Below are 25641 nucleotides of genomic sequence, written 5' to 3' on the forward strand. Positions count from 1 at the left end.
TTAAAATTACATAGAATAGGACAAAATATCGTCAGATCACCTCCCAAAACTTTTAGTGCTCTTCCCTCTAGCTAGTCAAGTCTATAGAAAAGTTAATACACTCACTTAATACTGTACATTTTTCAGAAATTACCTATTTATATTCAGAAATAATGAAAAGGTCCACACCTCCTCAATGAGTGGGAAAAAGAATGGTTATCAGCACCCTAGAAATATACTCAGATATACTTAGAATCTTGCACCCTAAAGTCAGGATTCTTCCTTGGAAATCTCTCAGTAAACCTCCCTCATTGTCAGATGAAGAAACTGAGTCACAGAGAATTTAAGGAGTTTGAAGCAGGTCATTCAAACAACTGGTGGCAGAGAGGAGACCAGGGTCCATGGCTGTGGTTCCCCATTTCTGGGCCCTCCTCACCCCACCACTGAGTTATGTGGGTTGTCACCCTAGACGGTCCCCCACATTTAATCATCCACCAACTACTTACTGAATATTGGACCCATGCTGGGCAGTGAGCAGGGATCAGAGAGTTTCCATCTTAGAGGAAAAGGAGAACTAATCAGGTTATTATCACAAACCTTGAAAAGCATTGGGAAGGAAATGAGCTGAAACAGCGAACAAGCAGGGTGAAGTGTTTGGGGTAAAAATGGGTGATCAGGGAAGGCCCTGTGAAAGCGACATTTAAGCAGGGAACTAAAGGACAAGATGGATGACTGAAGGGATTAGTGGCAGGTGAGAGGAAGACGAAGTCTAGCCAAAGCGAACAGCGTGTCTAAGCAGTGAGAATTCTTGAGCTCAACTGAGCTCTGTTTCTGACCTGCTTGTCTCTAGTTGACCTTAGCCTTGGGAACTGGATGGACAATTGCCTCACTTAGTTTACATTCTTTTCAGAAAGTAAAAGTACATTATGTCTACTCCTTACCAAAAAGAAACTCATCATCATAATTTCAAAGAATATTTCCCTTTCCACACAAATTTTAATCAATTATCTTGGCATCTAGAGTATACACAATAAATTATACTTTCTGTCCAGCTTTTATCTTAGAGGCCAAATTAGGAAAAGGGGAAACTCTTTAAACTTGAAGTTCAGGAATCCAAAGAATGAGCCTTTATTATCACATAGCAATCTGTGTTTATAATAATGGGGTCCAAAAAAAAGCTTTTTAAAATAGTACAGCATGTTTTGTGGTGGTTGTTATTGTCTCTAAGAATAATATTATTTCAGATTTACCCATTGTTCGGCACCATACTTGAATTTTGAGTGTATTTTCAAATATTGCTTCTATCTAGCCAGGCCTAAAGATCTCAGCTCACCTGTTACTAAGCCCTGTGCCCTTCAGAAGGTGAAATAGCACAAAATAAAATCTGGCATCAGGACTTCCCTGGTGATCCAGTGGTTGAGATACCGTGCTTCCGATGCAGGGGATGCGGGTTTGATCCTTGGTTGGGGAACTAAGATCCCACATGCCATGCAGTGCGGCCAAGAAGAAAAAAAAAGTCTGTCACCAGACAAACCTTAAGACCCTCCAGGGTCCACAGACCACACTAAAAACTGCCGCTCTGAATAAAGGTTTTCTTTTTTTTTATATCAACCAGACTGTCCTGTACTTCAACTTGTTAGTCAGTCACTATTCTAGAAAAGAAGGATTTCAACTTACTGTTTGGGCCATGTACAAAGCAACTGCAATGAGAAGGAAAATGATGGTTCTCCTTCTAGGCTATTTACTGGATTCTGCTTGAAAATTAAGGCTTTAGTTCTAAATATACTTAAGCCTTGAACAGCATGGGTTTGAACTGCACGGGTCCACTTATACGCTGATTTTTTTCAATAATAAATACTACAGTACTACCCGGTCCAGGCTGGTTAAATCCACGGATTCAGAACCATGTATCAGCAGGAACCAAGTATTCAGAGAGCTGGCTATAAGTCATACATGGATTTTCGATTGCAGGGAGGGTTCGCACCCCTAAGCCCCGCATTGTTCAAGGATCAACTGTACTTTCTCGACAGATGGCAGGATGGTATTTTGAGGCTGTATTATTGCAGGTCAATTTGAAGCTCATAAAAATACTCGGGCTGTCGTCGACACACCCATAGCAGTTTTGATGAGCTTTAATCAACCACAGTCAGCTGATTTCAGTAAAGTAAGTGTGGTTTTGTCTATATGAGAAGATGGCTGAATTTTTCATTTTTCAAATTATTGTCCTGACAGCTACCAAGACAGGTGGGGTTGTAGTATTAGCCAGAACCTAGGTTGACATCTTCACCGTTAGTCTTAAGATAATAATATTAATATTCCTAAAGTGTCCTGGTTTAAAGTCTCCTGGTTCCCTTTTGCCCACAGAAGGGTCTAACTCCTTAGTCTGGCCTCCAAAGCTCTCTCCCTACTGGCCTCAACGTGTCTTCCCCTTTTCCCACATAGGAGTCTTCAGCCCCAACCTCACCTGCACCATTATTATCTCTTGAACTTTCCTCTGCTTTTGCCTGTCCTCTCACCTGAAATGTCTTCTCCCCTGACTAATCATGCCCCAAGGTCAGGTTTAATTCTTAGATCTCTGTGCGGTCTTCTCTGATCTCCAGCCTTCCTCCGCTGTGCTTCTCTATCCCTGTGTCTGCATCACTCATTTAGATGCCCCAGAATGACTAGAACAACAAATATTTGTTGGAATAATGAATTCTTTAGGAAGCAGTGTGGTCAGTTTCCGTAACAACTGAAATAGCAGTTGGAATTCCTGGACCAGAACTGACAGGCTGCTTCTGGCAGGATGGTTTTCAGGTTAACTATGAACCTAACCAGACGCTTCTTACGCCATGTGGCTGCTGCCTTCTCACGGAGAACAAGCCACACAACTCCTCCCCATTCCAAGCTGCTGCTTTTTCTTGCTCATTTGCAAAATAGTTTTAAGTGGGGACAAATAATTGCACTGACTGCCCTCTGAGTCGAAAAAATGTTCAGAGAAAGTGTACCGTCTAGATCAGAGGGAAAAATGACAAGGAAGGACCTAGTTGGCCCTTTGAATGTTGTTGTGAAAATTATTGCCTCTCTGTTCATGAAGAAGGCAGCTCAGTAGCTATTTATAGAGAAATGCCTTCCAAAGAACAGATAAGATATCTCACAGGATAGGGCCTGGTGATCAAAAGGATTGAAAAGGGTTCTATGGTTGTTCACAAACAAGATGTAAGAACTGTGTTGGGGACTTCCCTTGTGGCGCAGTGGTTAAGAATACGCTTGCCAAGGCAGGGGACACAGGTTCGAGCCCTGGTCCGGGAAGATCTCACATGCCGTGGAGCAACTAAGCCCGTGCGTCACAACTACCGAGCCTGTGCTCTAGAGCCCACGAGCCACAACTACTGAGCCTGTGAGCCACAACTACTGAAGCCCATGCGCCTAGAGCCTGTGCTCCACAACAAGAGAAGCCACTGCAGTAAGAAGCCCACGCACTGCAACAAAGAGTAGCCCCCGCTCACCACAACTAGAGAAAGCCCGCACACAGCAATGAAGACCCAACGCAGCCAAGAATTAATTAATTGATAAATTAAAAAGAAAAAAAAAGAAGAACTGTGCTGATGTACAAGACTGGGTCACAATCGTTGCCGAAAACAGAAAATTATTTGGAAAATGCAAAAATATCTTAAAGAGCCCCGTGACATCCCATTAACAGGCTCCTACAGTTTTTCACAACCTTTTCCGGTACATTTCTTTCCTTTTTTCTTTTTTTAAATCTCTTGATCATTATCTTGCTATTACCCAATCTATTTTGGCTTCTTTTTCCCTTCTCTGCTTTTCATGGCCTGCCTATCCCCCAAATGTAACATAACCTGAATTCCCATTAATTCCTATCCAAAGCCTTGGTAGAAGTTCTTCAGTTTGGAAAATCATCTGACTTTACAGGAGAAGTGTGAGACTAATGGCATAATGATGAAGACATCATTCAATGGCTGTAGCTTTCAGTGTAGCAGGAACACAGAGGGCCTTGTGTACCTTGGCATTGGTGCTGAACTACCGCTTTTAACTAGTAAGCTTTGGGAGGTACTTGTATAATATTTTGTGTTATTCTGTGCATTTTTTCACCACCGCACAACTAGTCCTATTTATTTCCTGGAGGAAAACTAAAGAAATGAGAATTTTTGCTTAAAACCCAATATCTCAATGCCTGTCATTATTTTATTAAGGTCTATTGTCATTTCATAGTTGCCCTGTTATTAAAGAACTATGAATAAATCTAATTTTTAGAGAGTATTTCCTTGGAGATCAGGTTAAACATTTTTGGTGGAATTGACTCATGTATTTGGTCAAATTACAAATGAAAATGAAATCTGATTGTTTTAACTTGATGTAGCTATAATAGAAGCCAATGTTTATTGAACACTTACACAGCAGGCACTGTACAAAATGCTTTATAATGTTATCTTACTTAATGTATCTGCTCTATGGAGTATTATCGCCATCCTATTTTTCAAGTAAGACGTCAGAGAGTTAAGTAATTTACTAGTAAATGATGGATCCAGGGCTTGAAAATTTGGATTTTGTCATTAGCAAAGATGCTGCCAGTTGTTTTCCTTGAAGTGACAGGCTCACTTTATTACTTTTCAAGAAAATGTTTGCCAGATACTCAAGTCTGAAAAACCATAGTTTTATCTGTTATTCAGTCTTTCAGAAGGTAAAAATGATGTTCAACTAAAAAACAGCTAGTTCAACAACTCAAACGATCACACAGTGCTTTTCTTGAGAAAACCATTAAATGTACCTGGCTGTGCTGAAGTGCCTTACGCATCTTCCCATTTTGTCTCACAAAATGTTACAATAATAGGTACTTAAGGTCAAAATTAAACTTTTTCATTGCTTCATCAAGAGCATTCTTAAGTAACAATGGCATTGTTTTCTTCTTTCTTTCTTTCTCTCTTTCTTTCTTTCTTTCTTTTTTTCTGTGAGTTCATGGTGGTGAAGAATACTAGAATAATTGGCTTTGATTAGCACCACAGGTTTACAGCCATTGCTTTTGCACCATCAGTGAAAAGCAAATAACCTCTTAGTATTGTAATCAAAATAGGGGACCGGAGTCTGTGGACCACACTATGAGAACTCTAGGGTTAATTAGATTTGGGGGTGTGTTTTTGGGCAGCTATAAGAAACCCCAGACTTAGCGTTTGGGAGATCTTGGAGGGAAAAAGTCCCCTGTGCCTTGTTTTCACTTGTCCTTTCAAAAGCAAATAACCGGGACTTCCCTGTTGGCACAGTGGTTAAGAATCTGCCTGCCATTGCAGGGGACACAGGTTCAATCCCTGGTCCAGGAAGATCCCACATGCTGCAGAGCAACTAAACCGGTGTGCCACAACTACTGAGCCCGTGTGCCACAACTACTAAGCCCACGTGCCTAGAGCCTGTGCTCTGCAACAAGAGAACCCACCGCAATGAGAAGCCCATGCACCGCAATGAAGAGCAGCCCCTGCTCACCGCAACTAGAGAAAGCCCGAGCACAGCAATGAGGACCCAAAGCAGCCAAGGATAAATAAATTAATTAATTAATTATTTTTTAAAAAGCAAATAATCTCACAAATGTGAGGAAGCAGTTAGGGGAAAGGGGTACATCTACCAAAAGTCCCTGTTTCTCTGGGGGCTCCTGTGGGCCTGGAAAAATTCTGAATGCTTCTCTATACCCTGTGGTGCAAGGGATGCCTGAAAGGAAAGTCTGGGTGCTAGTCAGAACTGGCAAAGAGAAATGCATCTGGAGGACCGGGAGGAGACTCCAGAAAAGGGGCTGAATGGAAGGTGGAGGGGACACACCCCTGGGAACCAACAGCACCGGGAAGACCAGGACTGAAGGAAGGGTGAAGAAAACTCTCCAGGTGGGTGACAGCCCTGACTTGGAAACTGAACTTCGAGTTTGTCTAAGTCCACTTGGGCTAACAAAATACCATAAACTAAAAAACAGAAATTTATTTCTCACTGTTCTAGAGACAGGAAGTCTAAGATCAAAACACCGACAGACTCAGTGACTGGTGAGAACCCATTCCTGGTTCCTATACAGCCATCTTCTCACTGTGCCCTCACATGGTGGAAGCGGCTAGAGAGCTCTCTGGGACCTCTTTTATAAGGACACTAATCTTATTCATGGAGTCTCCACCCTCGTGACCCACGCACCTCCCAAAGGCCCCACCTCCTAATACCATCACATTAGACTTTAGGATTTAACATAGGAATTGAGGGGGGGATACAAAGAACTGGACTATCAGGGTTATCAAAAATGATTGGATTAGGCTAAGAAAACCCAGCCTAGACTTGGTTGAGTTTCCACTATGACAAGAAAACAGGCAGCTCATAAGCTAGGCTGAGTTCACATAGAGAAATAAGTTTCCATCTGACTCCAAAGCCCGTGGCTTGCCCTAACTGTGAAACATCATCCCTGCTCTAGACACAGCCGCGTGATTGCCACAGCTCTTTCTCCCCTGAAGGGGTGCAGTTACTAAGGGCCCCTTTGGCACTCACCCTGGCCGATACCTGTTTTTCAAAGTCCAGGCCACTCAGGATGGAAGTAACGGGAGACACACTGGAAAGACCAAGACAATCTCAAATATATTTACAAAACAATGGGATATCTTCTAACGTTGGAGAAATGCAGGCATTGTGTGCTGACTATGAACCTACTTAATTACATAAACCTTTTCACTGCAAAAAGCTCTAAGTATGTTTGACTAGAACAAAACACTTTCTTCATTTATACAGACCAAATTAATAAACCTTTATCAAGGGCTCACTATGCTTAAAGAACAGTGAGGTTCAAAAAGACATTAAACAATCCTTGGAACACTGCATGACATGGCAGAGGGGATTTTTTTCTCCATGTTTTTAAAATTATTTCCTCAAAGAAAAGAATGTTGCTGAGTTAAGTCATCCAGAAGGGCAAACTATTGCTAAAAAGAAAAGAGCACAAGTGAGTAAGTTTTACCAGGTAAAGTGAAGGTGACCTCACACCCTCACACTCATTGTCTTCCTACCCATTTGTTGAGCTCTTTTTGGAAATGCCATTAATTCACCAACAGAGTCACCTGGTGAAGTTTTAGGTACTGAGCCTATTCACTCAATCAAGGCCACATCTCCAAGCTTGACTCACTGAAAGCCCCTTTTGCTTGTCCCAAGACCCATGAAGAATGATCACTGGACGCTGTCAGATGCTACAGACCCAAGACCCAGCACTGGAGATGAGAGAACACCCAAAATCTTATGTTTGTGTCCAAGCTCTGTGTGCCTTTGGACCAATCCCTTAGCCTCTCTATAACATAATTATTCTCCAGTTTGTGGGTCGCCCACCCAAGAGTATGGGATTTGATTTTATCTCTAGTCTGTCCCTCCTACCTATCTTGTGGTTCTGTCTTTATGTCTTTAGCTGTAGAGGATCTTTTCTAACTGGTTTCAATCTTTTTCAACAATGGTCATTCTGCAGATTGTGATTTTGGTGTGCTCATGACAGGAGGTGAGCTTAGGGTCCTTCTACTCTGCCATCTTGGTCACTCACCCACTAGCCTCTCTGAATTTCTTTTAAATGGCAAAATAATGTTTGTCCTCTATTCACCCCAAGTTTGAATAGCCAATGAGTTGACACGTTGCAAACTGTTTTCCTAATTGGAAGCATGTACAGCAGAGACGTGGCCTCAAAGAAATGAAGTGTGAAGACAACTGAATAAGCCAAAGTTCCCATCCTCTACCTCAAAAATGTTTATTTTATTTACCTCATAAGAATATTAAAACTGGCATATACTGGGGACTTACTATGTTCCATATACTGTGCCATCTTTATACATATTATCTTATTTAATCATCAGACCAATCATCTGTACTCATATACTTCCCCATTTTACAGATGAAGAAATGGAGGTCCAGAAAAGTTAAGTAAATTTCCTAAGGTTGCACAGTTAGTAAGTGACAGACTTAAGACTCAGACCAAATTTCTTAGACTTCAAAGCTCATGCTATCGAAGGGTATGTAAATATATAGTGAGGAGGCCAAAATCTAGGTGTGGTTGTGAGAATATGGTAGATGAGGGAAGGGCTTGCCATAATTCTTTGAATAAGTACCTCAATTTTCTATTTTACTTTGTTCCTGTATATTTAGCTATCGATGTCTGAAAACAATGACAAAATAATAAGACATCAAATGAGTATCAATGAAAAAGACCTCTGAGTGCCCCATCTATGTCTCTCCCAGTTATGTGTAATTCCATATTAACTTCAAAAAAGGAAACAATCTGATCCCATATCTGAAGCATTACTGAACCCCTCCCAAAGCACATTGATTTCAGAATATATTGATACATTGCATCTTTTACTAAGACATATTGTGGGTACCTTTTTGTGAGCTTTACCAAAACTATTTCAGAAGGCCAAGGGCTGCAACTAGCAAATGTCTGAGGATGTGGTATTGGGTGGATCTGAGGAAGCTTGGTGCTTCTGGTGCTTTCTTGTGGGTTGGATGGAGTACCCTGACTCCATATTAATCTCAAACCATGGCTTAGTATGGAGGTGGAGGAAAAAATGGCCTGAGCTAAAGGATACATAGACTTTAAGGGGGCTGCTTAACTCCCCGAATGATAAATCTGTTCCCTTGCTGCTATATTAAATTTTTCCATTAGGTATATATTCTTTTGGGTTACTTTCATTAATCATTTGGTACATTTTTTGAGTTTCTAATATATGTCAGCAAAGAGATAGACTTAAGTGTACAAAGAAAAAAGACAAGGCTACCTAATCTCAAGGAGCTCACGTTGTAGGGAGGGGACAAAGAAATGGTACAGCTGGTACATGCAATGGCAGAAGCATAGGTGATGGAGAGAAAGATGAAGTGGGGACGTGAGGGTGGAGAGGGGAGAGTCAGAGCTGAGTCCTGAGGAAGAAAAGGAATTGGCCAAGTGCAAGTGGGAAGATGACTGGGGTAGGCCCACGCACAGAGAGGGAAAAAGTGTGCAAGAGGGAGCCCCAGAGGTGAGGGGTGGGAAGTGGTGCGACACAGAGCTGGAGATGAGACAAGGTCTGGATCGTGACCAGGCTAAGAAATATGAACTTAATCCTGTAGCAGTGAGGAGCCGTCAGGGCTTTTCCTCAGTCACGTGTCATCAGACACAGGTTTCAGAAAGAGCACCGTGACAGCAGGGAATGGGAGCCAAGGCTACGGTGGGGAGGTCAGTCCACAGGTCATCTGGATGGTCATACAGGTGAGGAACAAAGAGGCAGTTGAAAGGGAAAAGAGGAAACAGATCCAAGAGATTGTGGGGCATAGAATCAACAGGATTTATAGATCTAGGGCTTCCCTGGTGGCGCAGTGGTTGAGAGTCCGCCTGCCGATGCAGGGGACACGGGTTCGTGTCCCAGTCCGGGAAGATCCCACATGCCGCGGAGCGGCTGGGCCCGTGAGCCATGGCCGCTGAGCCTGCGAGTCTGGAGCCTGTGCTCCGCAACGGGAGACGCCACAACAGTAAGAGGCCCACGTACTGCAAAAAAAAAAAAAAAAAAAAAAAATCCGTTGTGTGTACAGGTGAATGAGAAGAATTAGCATGACCCAGAAGTGGCTGGTTTAGACCACCGGGTTGACAGAGGTGACATTCAAAGAGATAAGGAATGTGGGGTAGAAGTGGGTTTTGGGGAGCCATAAAGAATTCAGTTCTAAACATTTCAAAACTGAGATGCTTCTGGGAAATCCAGAGATAATGTCCATTCAACAAGAGGTTTTTGAGATCTGGTACCCAGAATACAAATTCTGGCTATAGACAGAGATGTAGAATTCACCAGGATATCAATGGTAGGTGAGGACATGTATGTGGGAGAGATCACCCAGTGAGCTTGGGTAGAGGGAGGCTAGAGGAAAGCTGAAATCTGGAGGCTTGGAAACACCCATGCCAGAGCCGAAGGAGGAAAGATAGGAAAGAAGAAAACAGGAGCAAATAGTGTCATAGAAGGCAAGGGAGGAGAGAGTTTTCATCCAGGGAAGTTGAAATAAAATGTAATGAAAAGTGTCTGTTGGGTTTAGCAACCAAAGAGCTATTGGTAACTTTGGTAAGAGCAATTCCGGTGGAAAACGAGAAAGTAAAGCCAGTGGGTTTGGGGTGATTAAGAGGTAAGGGAATGAAGATGTACTCAATTCTAAGAGAAAGAAAAGACTTAGGGCAGTATCTAAAGGAAAAGGAAGCTCCAGAGTGAAATAGTTCTTAAATATAAGAGAGTCAAGCACATTTTTATAAATAGAGAGACAGTACAGAGTCTAGTTAAGAGTATGAACTACTTGAGTTCAAATCCCAGCTTTCCCATGTCCTAGCTGTGTGACCTTGGGCAACATCCTTACACTCACTCTTCCTCAGTTTCCTCATCTGTGATGTGGAAGCAATGATAGTACCAAGGTCATAGGGTTGACGTGAGAATGAAATGAGTTAACACATGTCACAGTGCTCTTAGTAAATACTCAACAAGCGGTAGCCATCAGTATAACTACTGTATATTGAGTTAGGAGAGACAACCAATAAGAAAGAGAATATCTTGATAAAAGGGGGACGAAGATGGAATCAGAAGTTAATTGGAACCTACAATTGGAACCCATCAGCAGCCATGACAGATGTTAAGAGATTGGTTAAATTCCTGTATCTGCTTCTGATGTCGTTCATTCAAATTAAACACTCCCTAAGGGATTGATTGTTAAATGGGGTGTTACCTAGAATAAGTGTGGTTGGCTAGGATCAGGGTGAGTTGAGGTGAGAAAGTATCTCTTAGACCTTTGGCTTAGGCCTGCCTATTGGCTGCCATTTCCTCTTGTGGACACATTCCTGAAGTTGTTTACAACAACACAACAAGTTTTTACTCTGGGAGACCATATTTAGCCTTGAGGAATGAAGCAGAATAACAAGCCAGTGATTAAGGGGGCAGTGGCTGTTTTGGCCTTTGGCCTTCCTATATGTAACATTCCCAAAGTATTTCCCTCTCATTTTGCTCCAAGCTCTAGGACCGAGAGTCTCAGAGCACCTTTTTAGCTATAAAAACATGTTCATTTGTTTATTTATTTATTTTTGGCTGCATTGGGTCCTTGTTGCTGCACGCGGGCTTTCTCTAGTTGCAGCGAGCAGGGGCTACTCTTCATTGCAGTGCACGGGCTTCTCACTGCGGTGGCTTCTCTTGTTGCAGAGCACAGGATCTAGGTACGCAGGCTTCAGTAGTTGTGGCTTGTGGGCTCAGTAGTTGTGGCGCACGGGCTCTAGAGCGCAGGCTCAGTAGTTGTGGCTTGTGGGCTCAGTAGTTGTGGCGCACGGGCTCTAGAGCACAGGCTCAGTAGTTGTGGCTTGTGGGCTCAGTAGTTGTGGCGCACGGGCTCTAGAGCGCAGGCTCAGTAGTTGTGGCTTGTGGGCTCAGTAGTTGTGGCGCACGGGCTCTAGAGCGCAGGCTCAGTAGTTGTGGCTTGTGGGCTCAGTAGTTGTGGCGCACGGGCTCTAGAGCGCAGGCTCAGTAGTTGTGGCTTGTGGGCTCAGTAGTTGTGGCGCACGGGCTCTAGAGCGCAGGCTCAGTAGTTGTGGCTTGTGGGCTCAGTAGTTGTGGCGCACGGGCTCTAGAGCGCAGGCTCAGTAGTTGTGGCTTGTGGGCTCAGTAGTTGTGGCGCACGGGCTCTAGAGCGCAGGCTCAGTAGTTGTGGCTTGTGGGCTCAGTAGTTGTGGCGCACGGGCTCTAGAGCGCAGGCTCAGTAGTTGTGGCTTGTGGGCTCAGTAGTTGTGGTGCACGGGCTCTAGAGCGCAGGCTCAGTAGTTGTGGCTTGTGGGCTCAGTAGTTGTGGCGCACGGGCTCTAGAGCGCAGGCTCAGTAGTTGTGGCTTGTGGGCTCAGTAGTTGTGGCACACGGGCTCTAGAGCGCAGGCTCAGTAGTTGTGGCTTGTGGGCTCAGTAGTTGTGGCGCACGGGCTTAGTTGCTCTGCTGCACATGGGATCTTCCCGGACCAGGGATCGAACCCGTGTTCCCTACATTGGCAGATGGATTCTTATCCACTGCATCACCAGGGGAGTCCCTTTTTAGCTGTAAATGAAATATATTTAAACCATCAGATGGTCAAGGCAATGAAGGACTCTTCCCTCGTAAGCGAATGCGGCTATTTTGCTTTAATGTGACAGGTTCCTGCGACCCAGTTGATATTTTATTCCCATATTTTCTGGGGCACTCCTGATGGTCCTACCACTCCTCGAGGAACATCTTCTACCAGAAAGCTGATCACCATGTTCGCACCACACACTTCCCCAATGACCTTAGTTTAAAGGGGAAGGAACATATTTGGTCCAATTATATATTTCTCTGCTTGGACTAACTCCTGGAGTAAACACGTGGGAAGCTGGCATGGGCAGAGCAGCATGCAGAGCAGTTGTGTTTTTCTTGGAAGTCCTCAGCTTGGTCTTGTGGGGGGCAAGCCCCCAGACTGTCCCTCATTGCAACATCTATTGTTGAGAATGGTTTTTTTGTAACTGAACTGAAACAAAACAGAAAAGCACTTGGATCATAAGTGTTTAGCTTGATGGATTTTCACTAAGTGGACGCACGCATCTTACCAACATGCAGATCAAGAGATTAAACATAACCAGAATCCATGGTTCTGAAGAACCTAGGGGTAGGACAGGAATAAAGACGCAGATGTAGGGAATGGACTTGAGGACACAGGGAGGGGGAAGGGTAAGCTGGGACGAAGTGAGAGAGTAGCATGGACTCATATACTACCAGATATAAAATAGATAGCTAGTGGGAAGCAGCCGCATTGCACAGGGAGATCAGCTCGGTGCTTGGTGACCACCTAGAGGGGTGGGATAGGGAGGGTGGGAGGGAAACGCAAGAGGGAGGAGATGGGATGTATGTATATGTATAGCTGATTCACTTTGTTATAAAGCAGAAACTAACACACCATTGTAAAGCAATTATACTCCAATAAAGATGTTAAAAAAAAAAAGCATAACCACAAAAATCCCAGAAGCGTCCCTGTGCCCTCTTCTATTCACTGCCCCCTGCAAAAATTGCCATAGATATTTTTGAACTTTATGTAAATGGAATCACACTGTATGTATTCGGTTTTATCTGTCTTCTTTCAATGCATCTTTTTTTTTACATCTTTATTGGAGTATAATTGCTTTACAATGGTGTGCTAGTTTCTGCTTTATAACAAAGTGAATCAGTTATACATATACATATGTTCCCATATCTCTTCCCTCTTGCGTCTCCCTCCCTCCCACCCTCCCTATCCCACCCCTCTAGGTGGTCACCAAGCACCGAGCTGATCTCCCTGTGCTATGCGGCTGCTCCCCTACTAGCTATCTATTTTACATTTGGTAGTGTATATACGTCCATGCCACTCTCTCACTTTGTCACAGCTTACCCTTCCCCCTCCCCATATCCTCAAGTCCATTCTCTAGTAGGCCTGTGTCTTTATTCCTGTCTTACCCCTAAGTTCTTCATGACATTTTTTTTTCTTAAATTCCATATATATATGTTAGCATACAGTATTTGACTTTCTCTTTCTGACTTACTTCACTCTGTATGACAGACTCTAGGTCCATCCACCTCACTACAAATAACTCAATTTCGTTTCTTTTTATGGCTGAGTAATACTCCATTGCATATATGTGCCACATCTTCTTTATCCATTCATCCGATGATGGACACTTAGGTTGTTTCCATCTCCTGGCTATTGTAAATAGAGCTGCAATGAACATTTTGGTACATGACTCTTTTTAAATTATGGTTTTCTCAGGGTATATGCCCAGTAGTGGGATTGCTGGGTAATATGGTAGCTCTATTTGTAGTTTTTTAAGGAACCTCCATACTGTTCTCCATAGTGGCTGTATTCACATTCCCACCAGCAGTGCAAGAGTGTTCCCTTTTCTCCACACCCTCTCCAGCATTTATTGTTTCTAGATTTTTTGACGATGGCCATTCTGACGTGTGTGAGATGATATCTCATTGTAGTTTTGATTTGCATTTCTCTAATGATTAATGATGTTGAGCATTCTTTCATGTGTTTGATGGCAGTCTGTATATCTTCTTTGGAGAAATGTCTGTTTAGGTCTTCTGCCCATTTTTGGATTGGGTTGTTTGTTTTTTTTGTTATTGAGCTGCATGAGCTGCTTGTAAATTTTGGAGATTAATCCTTTGTCAGTTGCCTCATTTGCAAATATTTCCTCCCATTCTGAGGGTTGTCTTTTGGTCTTGTTTATGGTTTCCTTTGCTGTGCAAAAGCTTTGAAGTTTCATTAGGTCCCATTTGTTTATTTTTGTTTTTATTTCCATTTCTCTAGGAGTTGGGTCGGAAAGGATCTTGCTGTGATTTATGTCATAGAGTGTTCTGCCTATATTTTCCTCTAAGAGTTTGATAGTGTCTGGCCTTACATTTAGGTCTTTAATCCATTTTGAGCTTATTTTTGTGTATGGTGTTAGGGAGTGATCTAATCTCATACTTTTACATGTAGCTGTCCAGTTTTCCCAGCACCACTTATTGAAGAGGCTGTCCTTTCTCCACTGTACTTTCCTCAATGCATCATTTTAATGACCACATACTATTCCTTTGTATTGCTATATTATAATTAATTGAGTTTATTCCTATTGTCATGCATTTTTACTAAATTTTTTGCTTTCATTAAAAATGCTGTGAGTATCTATGTAACTAAAACATGATTTTCTCCCCTTAGGATAAATCCATTGACCTGAAAACTTTTAAAACTTTTGACTTATATTACCAAGTTGCCCTTTAGAAAGTTTCTACCAATTTTATATTCTCATCACAGTGCATAAGACTTCCAGTTTCCATGGTATGGCCCAAAATTGAACACAAAACCCCAGATGGAATCCAACTAACATTCACTGCAAATGTCCCTAACCATCTTAAATATCCTCACTTCCTTTTACAGTACAAAAATAGACCGCAAGCACAAATATTCTCCAAGTTCCCTAACAAAGACAAAAACATAGAAGGGTAGTGTTGGAAATGACCTTGGAATTTATCTAGTCCAACAAGCTCATTTTCATATGAGCATACAAAAGCCCAAAGAGGAGAAATATCAAAGCGGACAGATTCCCAACAAAAACCAAACCAGAAAATCATATGTAGAAAAAAAAAGCTGCAAAGAAATAAAACAAAATGTATTTTTGGCAGTTACATCTGGGGAGTGAGACCATGGGAGATTTTTCTTCTTTTCACTTTTTCAAGTTGTCTAAATATTCAATAAGGAGCATATATTTCTTGTACAGTCAAGAAAAATTATTTTATATAAAAGAAGGGAGGTGGCGCCAGCCCTGGTGGCGCAGTGGTTGAGAGTCCGCCTGCTGATGCAGGGGACACGGGTTCGTGCCCCGGTCCGGGAGGATCCTGCATGCCGTGGAGCGGCTGGGCCCGTGAGCCATGGCCGCTGAGCTTTGCGCGCCCGGAGCCTGTGCTCCGCGGCGGGAGAGGCCACAGCAGTGAGAGGCCCGCGTACCGCAAAGAAAAAAAAAATTAAAAAAGATAAAAGAAGGGAAAAAATAGAGAGGAGAAGTTGGATCATAAATTGCCTTTTTTTTTTTTTTTTTTTTTTGTGGTATGCGGGCCTCTCACTGTTGTGGCCCCTCCCCGTTGCGGAGCACAGGCTCCGGATGTGCAGGCTCAGCGGCCATGACTCATGGGCCTAGCTGCTCCGCGGCATGTGGGATCTTCCCGGACCGGGGCACGAACCCGTGTCCCCTGCATCGGCAGGCGGACTCTCAACCACTGCGCCACCAGGGAAGTCCATAAATTGCCTATTATAGTCATTTAATGTGTGCCTAAGATCATAGTGTGAAGGGTCTACAAAACAAGGGAAAAGGTGGCTTGATAAGTTTAAGAATTTGGAAGAGGATGAGTACTCTAGAAGAATGAAGTCCAAGAATTCAGAGACCCAAACAACCAGAGCCTGATGAAGCACCTATTAGAAGGCTCCAGTCTGTAAGTTTGTTGAGTTGTGTCTGGAATAGACCCTGGAGATCTCCGGGTGAAGAAACAGAGGACAGGATTTTTAGTGGTATTTACTTGTGAGCAGTTTGGAAATCTTGTCTCTGTCCCTGTTGGGATGAGATGGGGTTGGGATGCTATGAGCTGTAGGAGCATCATGGGGTGTAAATGTTTAGGAATCACCATCATGGTGCCTGTGATTTCCTCTCCCCCAAGACCTGAACCTTCCTTGTCATCTGTCTACGTAAGAGCTAGAGTCATGGAAACCAGTTTCAGCGTCTTGTCTTAATTAGACATTTCACGTGTCTTGCTATGGCTGTGATGGTATTAGCTGAATGAATCGCAGAATCACGAACCATTACAGTTGTCAGAACAGAGATAAAATCATGTCTCCCAAAAGTCTCTAAGCTAATAACTGGTGGGGCCTGATAGATTTGACAGGTTTAACAAATAAAAATATGAGACACAATTAAATTTGGATTTTAGATAAGCAGTGACAGTGTTTAGTGTAAGTATGTTTCATGCAATATCTACCGGACAGCCCGTATTTCAGCGGGCAACCCTAGGGGTCCATGATGAAAACCCATCTCCCGGTGACCATTCTGATTGACTGAAGACTGTACAGTGCTTTTCTGCACAGCAAGTTGGTCTGATTTCCAGAATGACCTTATATATGAGAGGCTATAGAGCTTAGTGGTTACCAAGGTACAGTTGGCCCTTGGGCATAGTTTTTTCATCTGTATAATAGAGTTACAAAGAGCACCTACTTCACATAGTTGTAAGCATTAAATGAATTATTACAAATAAAACATATAGATAGATACTTGTTATGGTCAAATATCAAGCCAAAAGCACTGTGAACCAGATACCTTTATCTGAATGGTCTGCAGTGACCTCTCGAACTTGTCTCTGACCCACTCTGTTGGTATAAAATCGTCCATAGTCCCCCTCCCGTTACCTCCAGCTCGATGCTGAGAAAACAAAAAGTTCCCTCATCTGCAACAGAAAGGATAGCCTTGCTTTTGATAAGGCAATACGGATTCTCATTAACCATTATAGCCATATATAACCAAAGTATTCACTCATGATAGAATCTTTATCTCAGAAAGAATCATTATCTCAGAATTATTACATTGTAAATATTAAAAGAAAGATCAACACTACAGACTCCCTGCAGTGACCACTGGGGCATTCGCAGCAAATGGCCTTCCTTAGATTATCTAGTCTAGAAGTTCATATCAAGCTAACCATCAGAATCACCTGAGGAAATTTTTTTAAGATCTTTTTTTATTTTGAAAATATTTCAAATATTCAGCAAAGCTGAAAGAATTTTATAGTGAACACTCGTAAACCCACTGCCTAGATTCTGCCATTAACATTTACAATAACTGTTTTATCACGTATCTTTCCCTCTATCCACCCCTTTATCCATCCATCAATACATCTTTTTTTCCTTACATATTTCAAAGTCAATTGCCAATATCTGTATACTTTCCCTGGGGAACTTTCTAAAACTATAAATTCCAAGGCCTCAACCCCAGAGGTTCAGAGATCTGCTGATTCAGCAACTTTTCAACCTCCCCAGGTGATTCTGAAGCACAGTCAAGTTTGGGAACGTATCAGTCAGAAGAAGCTAAGTTATGCTGTAGTAAGAAGCATAACTAAAAATCTCTGTGATGTAGAACAACAAAGATGTTTCTTCTTTTTCTTCTTCCTCCTCCACCTCCGCCTCGTCTTCCTTTTCTGGACTAATGCTATATGTTTGTCAACAGTTGACTGGGCTTCACTCTGGTAACCATTCTGATGGAGCCCCCACTATCCAAAATATTACTAGTTTCATGGCAAAGAGACACAGAAAACCATGCATTGGCTATAAGAACCTCTGCCTAAATATGACACACATCCACCTCTGCCCCCAGTTCATTGGCCAAAGCAAGTCACTTGGGGACTTTTAAGTTCAAAAGGTGGGGATGAGTAATATTTCCTCGGGGAGAAGCACTATTGAAGAGAATCTGGAATATTTAGGAAATGTAATATAAAATAGCACAGGAAAACACTAATTTAATCCAGACTCTGATTTACAGACAAGGAAGCTATAGCATCTGAGGAGACAGAGTGACTCTCCCAAGATCTTTCGGCTAGTTCAAACCAGGAATGGTCTAGAACCAAGGTCTCCTAACTCCCAATGTTAGGAGGCTACCTCCCTGAAGCTCCCAGATCATTCACCACCCATTCATTCAGTCATTTATTCATTGATTGATCTGATAACTATTGCGTGCCTACTATACACCACGTACCAATAAATAAGGCACAGTCCCTGCTATCAAGAAGTTCCCAGTCCCGTGTGAAATTCTTCCACATAACCTTCAGCTGACCCTATCACTGGCATTCTTCATCCTATTCAGCAAATAACCTGAAGCAGCAGTGCATTTCAGAACGAATAGAGATACTGTCTTTGAGGATAAAGATCTATTTTTCGTAACTGTTTCTGGTCAGAGAGAGCCAATTCCCAGCAACCCTGCTGAAACTCTGCATGGTGACACAGCTCATCCAAGATACAGGATATTTAAAGTGACTCACGGGCCCACAGTGCTTGAGGATCACTCCTAGGGCACAGTCATTTCATGATGTGATGGCAGAATAGCTTTTCTCTTAAAGGAATCATTCAGTTACAAAAACCTGAACCCGATCTTGAAGCCCATTTTCATTCAGACAGAAAGAAATATTTCAAGAGGTAGAAATCTGATAGATTTTTAAACAACACTGAGGACTATCTAAAAATAGGATAGTTTGATTTACAGAAGATTTGATACCTTCACAGGCTGTGACTGTGAAGGCTGTCTTTAAAGATGTTAAAATAGTACCACAATATAAAATGATGTATCTAATCTTTGTAAAAGCACAGAATGTTAGAGCTGGGAGGACTTCTAGGCAGCACTAACACAAGCTGCCTCATTTTACAGACAATAATCACGATGTTTATTGAGTATTTCACCGTGCCAGCTACCGTTCCAAGCAATTTATGTGCATTATCACATTTTGTCCTCACAACCAATAGGCATTTTGATCACCTCTGTTTTGTAATTGAAGAGGTTGAAGCTCAGAGAGGATAAGTGACTCCATTAAAGTCATCTCACCAGATAAAGGTCTGGGGTGTGAACCTAGAACTCGATTCCTTTGGTCCAGGGTTCCTTTAATGGGAAAAGGAATATAGTTGTCACTCTTGTGGGGCCATAAGGCTCCTAGACATTGACTCTATTCAACAATTGCCTGTGATACTTCGCAAGGTTCTGTGGGGAGACCAACATAAATAAAGCAGTTTCTACTCTCTGTGAGTTTCTGCCTGGCGAAGGAAGGGAGAGAAAATGGGCAAATTATGTGTCTGGAAATCAAGGGAAAAGAGAATTTTAAGATGTTTATCAGTGGTGTTAAATGCTACTAAAGAGTCAAAGACAGTAAAGACTAGAAGAAGGTCATTGAATAAGATGACAATTATGCAATCACTGTCGAACTTTAAAGATCAATTTCAGAGAGTGATGAGGGTAGGAGGTAGCTTGCAAGAGGCTAAGGAGTCAATAAAAGAGGAGGAAATGGAAATGGGCAGTTTCAGGCTACCGGGAAAAAGCGAAAGAATGTAAAGATAACTAGAGGATACAGACAACGGTGGAAATATTTTCATTTGGATGGGGAAGAGCTAAGCATGTTGTCTACAGAAGAGATGGTGCCAACAGAGAGGAATGAATTTCATGTGGACTAGAAAGAGAGGATCAAGTTTTTGGAGCAGGCAGGAAGAAAGGATCCAGTCACCATTAAAGTATTTACGATTTCAGTCACTATTATAATGTAGACAACTTATAAACACAGTAGACAACTGTATTTGAGGCAGTATGTTGGGCACTGTGGTAAGCAAAGCATACTCATATCCTGTAAAGTCTAATACGGAAGACAGACTTAAGTAAACTACAGATGATAGATAGATAGATAGGATAGGTGATAGAGACAGTAGATGGGTAGATGATAGGTAGATATAGATGATGGTTAGATATAGATGATAGATAATTGATAGATATGATAGATGATAAGAGATAGGTGAAAGATATATACAATGGATATATAGATAATAGATGATAGATAGATTGATAGACAGATAGATAGTAATTATATTCTGTGAAAAATGCTATGGAGGAAAACGCTGAGGTGCTATGAGAGCCAAAGCAGAGAAGTTAGCCTTAGGCTGACTAGTTGTATAGCATCTTCCAAATGAGAGAAAGGAGAGATGGAGGACAAAGGATGAAGATACACATATTTTGAAAATGTTGAGGAAAGAAGATAATCTTCACCTTCTTAGTGAATAATAGGAAGATGTAAATGCCTGTTAAAAGTGAGAGGAATAAGAGTATGTTTGAGGATTTACGGACAATGGGGAAATATATTAGAATCCATCCTTGGACATCGAATTTGGTATCAGCAAAAGAAGATTATCTGCCAAGAAGCATTAAAAGCTATTATGAAGTTAGATAGAAACCCAGTTGGCTCAGTTTTCTGACCTTCATATGGAATTCTTAGCTACCCAGAGTAGATGCAAATCAAGTAAATGGTGGGTTGGGCAGAGAGCAGGCTGGTGGTTCTCATCACAGGCACAATAGAATTCAAAGGGTGCAAAGGATTCAGAGTTACTTGAAAGGGCCTGGTGTCCAGCTGGTCAGGGAGGTGAGTGGAGCCCGAAGGGAATGGACCTACTTGATGAGGTCACAGTGAGAACAGAGAACAAGTTGAGAAGAAGTGAGGTCAAGAGAAAAGAGCCAGGGAGAAGAAGAAGACGCGAGCAGGGTGGGAGGACAGACCCAAGTAATGATGAACTCTCAAGTTCATCCAGATCAAAGGCGAGCTAAAAGTGGGTTAGTGATGAAGGTTATTGGTGCTAAAGAGGTTTAGAGAACAGTGAGGCTGGGGTGGGATGGGAATTAAGGCCTGCAAAGCTTTGTTGATGACATTAGAACCTGTAGAATGCTGTCCCCTCTGCTTTGCCTTAGAGAAAATAAACTTTATGAGTTTTCCAAACCAGATACATATATTTGTAAATGTACAGTCAAATGTGTGTGTGTGTGTGTGTGTGTGTGTGTGTGAACACACACACTAATATATATCTTAATTACCTGCAAGTGGTCTGGACGTCTCGGAGTGATGGCTAGTCCCCATACTTGTTGTTGGATTATGTTTTTTTGTTTGTTTTTTTTTGCGGTACGCAGGCCTTTCACTGTTGTGGCCTCTCCCGTTGCGGAGCACAGGCTCCGGACGCGCAGGCTCAGCGGCCATGGCTCACGGGCCCAGCTGCTCCATGGCATGTGGGATCTTCCCAGACTGGGGCACGAACCTGTGTCCCCTGCATCGGCAGGCGGACACTCAACCACTGCACCACCAGGGAAGCCCTGGATTATGTTTGATTCCAACCTTGATATGCTGGATGACACCCTGCAGATGTAACTCAGGAAGAACTAATGGGATGAGTAACCTCCTCTCGTTATAAGTAGCATTTATCAAGCACCAACTTTTTTTGGCAGAGAGATGTGACAAGGGAGATTTAGGACAAAGGGACAGATTTTAGAAACTTTTCGAATGTAGACTCAACTTTTCAAAGTAGCTTATTGACTGGTCAGGAATGGAAGATGAGGAGGAAGGAGAGCAAAGGTAGAATGAGGCAGAGAGTTGGTTCTTATTTCCCCCCATTTTACAGATGAGGAAACTAAGACTCAGAGAAGTTAAGACTCACCCAGAACCACTGGACTAGTAAGTGGTAGAGCCAGGGGTTATTACTCGACCCATCTGTCCTGTGCCCTTCCCAGTACACCATGCTCCCCGTCCCACCGTTCTCTGCAAGACCTATTCACGTTCCAAGTCACTTTGCTGAAGATACCAAGCTCAGCCTTCTGCTCTTCTTTTCCACACTTCCCCGGTGTTAGCAAAGGTAATCATACGTGCTTTCCCCTGCCTGAGCGAGGAGTCCCGCCCAGCGCCCCTGCAGTGGTGTTGACAGGCCTGGCTTGTAGCCCCCTCACACTGCTGTGATGCTGGGCTCACCTGTCGGCTTCCCCTTAGAGGGTGAGTTCTCTGATGGAAGACAGGGCCTCTGAATCTTTTGATTCCCAGCTCTTAGCACAGTGTCTGACCCCAGTAGCTGCCCAACAGATGTTTGTCAAATGAAGAGCAGTATTAATAGGCCTCATGCTTAGTTCCAGGTTGCATCCTACAGTTAACAAGATAACAATAAAATGTCAACCAAGGACACTAGAGCCTGCTCTACACCATTACTATTCAAGACACTGTTAAGTGTAATAGAAACTTACCTCCATGCATTTGTTTGTATTTGGGATCCAGCTAATTATCAACCTGACATCAGTATTTACTTGGGCTTTCTTTCTGAGCGCAGAATGTGCTCTAACACACCAGCTTTGCCGTTTTGTTATTTTCGCCCTGAGGCCAGGCACCCTGCAAAGTCACATAGGAGGCAGGTCTGTTCCTGCAGAGCCTAACTAATGAATCCAGGAGCTGTCCCCTGAGAGGACTGCCCCAGAAGATAAAAAGCACGCTGGAAAAGGTGGCTCAGGCGGGCATGCTCAGGTGATGCACCTTGTTTCACTTCCACCTCAGAGAACACCAGGTACCAAGGAGAATGCGCGAGGGAGAATCCAGCCATGGACCCTGGGCTCCCAAATCTCCTGCAGGCTCTTCTTCCCCTTCCTTCAGTGCAGCGTTAAGGGAAGAGATGCACTGAGCTGGACGTTCACAGTATCTACACTTCTCACAATATAGCACCTTTGGCCTCACATGGAAAAAAATTTTAATCACGTTGGTTGAGAATAAAGAATTTTCACTTTTTTTTTTTTTTTTTGAAGGTTGACAGACCCTTTCGAAATGGAACCTCCTACCCCAGGCTGTCTGTGAATCACAGCACGCAGTATTGTGTATAGGTTTGTTCAGGGGTTGAGCCTTGAGTAGTGATACAGGAAAAATCAGTGAGATGACAGTAAATGTGACAGCTACTCATCTCTGTCAGCAGTCTCGTCACCAGAGAACACAGCCCACTTGTTCAGATATGTGGCACCTCGAAAGAGTTTTTCCCATGTAACAAATTATCCCAGAAGGATTTCAAGGCTCCATTGCTTTTCATTTAAAAGTCATAAGTGAAGGCCTCTAAGAAATGTCAGAGACAGTGTATGAAAATTCATACATCTCCTAGCAGTTTTTGTGCCTTCACGGCAGTGATAATAATCACTTTGTTCTTGGGTTTGGAGCCGTGGGAAGAATCAAACCATTGTGTAGATTACTTAAAATTCCGCTGTGCCTGCACCGTTTGCCCAAGAATGTTAAGGATTTGCAGCTGTCGCTCCCTCAAAAGGTTTCTAACTGGGGCAGTGGCTGCCGTTTCACACACAGCTGTGGTTAATTTGAGCTGAAGATTTTTAATTGCCTTTGTGTTGAGATTTATTAAATAACATTTTAGAGGAGCAAAAACTGTAATAGTCATATTAGTAGGCTGCTGAAGGAAGAAAATAATTGGAACGCAGCATTTTTGCCCTGTAAGCCAAGTCTGAAAATATCTTTCCCATGTGACTGGTTTCCAGCCATCCCAGCAAAAGAGTTTCTAGGTAAATCCAGCCACTGCAGGAGCTTAGCCCTTTGTTCCCCTTACTCCTTTATCTGGAAGCCCTTCTCCCCTGAGTGGCCTTCGCTTGTTTCCACTCTCCATTTCCATTATCTCAGGAGACAGGAGTCACAGTGCTTGGAGCAAATGTAGCATCAGCTGGCAATCGGCCGCTCCTGCTAGATGGTCTGCATTGTTTTTGCAAGCCTTTGTAACTGCTGTTTTCCTACTACATCTAGGCCATCCATGCCAATACTGTGAGGGGTCTGAACCCACCCCATTTGGCTGAGAGCAGCTGTACGGATGAGCAGAAGTCAGAAAACGTGCACCTTTCCTGGATTTCCTGCCAAGGCACAGGAGAGGGAGTGAGAGGCCCTTCTACTGATGAGGGACCACAACTAATGCCCCTCAAGAGGGGTCTTGCCAATTGTTCTGAGAAAGGAGTTTTGAATATGAAGAGAGGCCAGCCAGGAAAATTGCAGAACAAGTCGTAAATCCTCATTGCTATGCTAAAAACCTCAACTGTGTTTTACATTTCAGTTCAATATTTCCTTTTAACAGGGAATCCTCTAGGCATTAAGAAGCACCTACAGTGTACAGGTGCTGTGCTATAGGCACTGTGGGGCAGAAAGTCGAGTGGGAGACCTAGACCAAGCATAAGACAAGGCCAAGGGCACCCAAGCCCTGGTTACATGACTCACCCCAAGGGAGGTGAGGGGGGCAAGCTGATGCCAGAAGGGGACAGCACTGGGTCCGGGCCTAAGGGATAAAGGGGACCTTGATAGTTAGAGGGGGAAGCAAAAGCCTTCCAGGCTGAGGACCCGAGAATAGCAAAAGCACATTGGAAAAGCATATCTTGATGTCTATGGTTCCTTTTATATAATTTTCTCAGAATGACATAGTTATAGACAGATTTAGTGGTTGCCAGAGGTTAAGGATGGAGGGGTTGTGTGTAGGAGAGAAGTGGGTGTGGCTATAAAAGGAAAACATGAGGGATTCTTGTGGTGATGGAAATGTTCTCTATCTTCATGGCATCAATGCTAATATTCTGGTTGTGATATTATGCTGTAGTTTTGCAAGATGTCACCAGAAGGGAAAATTGGTAAAGGATACATGGGATCTCTCTATATTATTCTTACGAATGTGAATCTGCAATTATCTCAAAGTAAAGTTTTTTTTAAAAAGTATGTCTTGGGCTTCCCTGGTGGCGCAGTGGTTGAGAGTCCGCCTGCCGATGCAGGGAACACGGGTTCGTGCCCCGGTCTGGGAGGATCCCACATGCCGCGGAGCGGCTGGGCCCCGTGAGCCATGGCCGCTGAGCCTGCGCGTCCAGAGCCTGTGCTCCGCAACGGGAGAGGCCACAACAGTGAGAGGCGCGCGTACCGCAAAAAAAAAAAAAAAAAGTATGTCTTGAGGAAGGGACAGTCTACAGTTGGACATAACAATGTTGGGTGAGGATAAGAAATGAAGAAAAATGTCGGAGAGGTTGGATGGAACTAGATTCTAGAAGCTAGAAATGCCACTCTAAGGAGTTGGGATTTCATTCTGTGAGGAATGGCAAGCCACTGAATGCTCTGAGCTGGGCGGTGACATGCTTTTCAGGCACATCATCCTGCTAGCAGGTCTGCTGGACCTCAAAGCCTCACCCATTGCCCAACGCAGAGGCAGGATGGCTGCTGTACACCGAGAGCATAAGGACCTGAACCATGGAGGTGAATCTGGGCCCAGCAGCCACGAGAGGTGGGAACACCTCTGAGAGCCAGAGTCCAGGCTTTGAATCCTAGACTGCTACTTACTTGCTCTTGCCACCTAAGGCAGCTAACTTCTCAGTACCTCCGCTTCCCCATCTGTAAAATGGGAATAATACCAGTGTCTGCCTCTCTTAAGATCATTTAAAATTAATATACACAAAATGCTTAGAGCAGTGACCAGTACAGTAAGCACTTGGCAAAGGTTAGCTATTATTATTTTCAAGATGTAAAAGCTTACAACTTAGCACCTAGTTGAACTTAGGGAGGGGCAAGGAAAGAGTCGAGATGTAAT

At 43.2% G+C, this 25641-nt stretch overlaps 1 protein-coding gene across 1 annotated transcript in view; it reads left to right on the plus strand.

The window, feature by feature from the left end:
* The window catches only part of AK5 (adenylate kinase 5), a 236845-nt gene that overhangs the window by 179518 nt on the left and 31686 nt on the right, over positions 1-25641 (plus strand). The window lies entirely within an intron of this gene.

This window comes from Phocoena phocoena, chromosome 1 (assembly GCF_963924675.1).
Source record: "Phocoena phocoena chromosome 1, mPhoPho1.1, whole genome shotgun sequence".
NCBI lineage: Eukaryota > Metazoa > Chordata > Mammalia > Artiodactyla > Phocoenidae > Phocoena > Phocoena phocoena.